This window comes from Rhagoletis pomonella, unplaced genomic scaffold (assembly GCF_013731165.1).
Source record: "Rhagoletis pomonella isolate Grant_MI unplaced genomic scaffold, Rhpom_1.0 Rhpom_scaffold_00009, whole genome shotgun sequence".
Lineage (NCBI taxonomy): Eukaryota > Metazoa > Arthropoda > Insecta > Diptera > Tephritidae > Rhagoletis > Rhagoletis pomonella.
In genome coordinates this window covers 34830237-34831255 of record NW_023458563.1, presented here as the reverse complement: position 1 = coordinate 34831255, position 1019 = coordinate 34830237, and positions in this window count along the sequence as shown.

Here is a 1019-nt window from a genome sequence, read left to right as displayed (position 1 = left end):
ACATATGTAATACTTATAAAGTTAAAGTATGCAATTCAAGATTTATATCTGCTGGTGGAGCAAAGAAAAAAGAGAGTGTTTGGCCGGATCTGGCCATTACGCTAAATGCATTGGGTGGTGCTCAAAATGGCGCAAATATTGTTGTGACTCATGGATGAACAAGACTTATTTACCCCTATTTTTGGGTTCCGATCGGTTCGTATTTATGTTTTTTAAATTTTAACATTTTAATAGGCTTGTCCGATCTTGCATCCTTTAGTGCAAATAAAACAAAGTTATTCCACTATTGTTGCCCAACGTTTTGCTAAAGTCGTTAGCATCCTCAGGGGCTGGTTGTTTATTTTCACTGTATCAACAATAAGTACAAAAATTACAAATATGCATTAACGTTTGACAAAAATTACATAAGGAACATACATGTATGACGTGCATATGAATATATAAGTAGCAAATGAATTATACTATTTTACTACTTACACAAATATTTAATTAAAGCTTAATTTTACTTCGGTACCATCTATTGTGGTAGTCAATACTGGTAATTACTAAAATTCGTCATAAAAATAAAATGTATGCAGCAGCAATGTCATCGGTGTCTTCTTTCTTGTTTATTGTTTTTTCTCTTTTTTGCATTATTCTTAGGCTCTCCAGTGTATACCTTGTCTTTTCTCTTTTTTCCTTGTCTATTATTATTGTGATTGCAAAGTAGTAGTTATTTGTTGTGATAGTGCTGTATTGGTTTTGTGTTTTTTTATGGCTGCCTGGTGTTCTGCTAGTCGAACGCTGAGAGCGCGTTTTGTTGTTCCTATATATATTTTATTACAGGCTTTGTTTTCTTTGCCTTTACATGTTATTTCGTAAACTACGTTGTTCTGTTGTTTGGGCTTTTTGTTTTTGTGTAAATCGTGGATAAAGTGTTATTGGACTTGTAGGTGAGAGTGATATTTTGTTTTGTAGCCAAGTCGCGATCACGGTTTTCGGATAGTTTGGGGATGTATGTTATGCTGTGGCATTGTTTT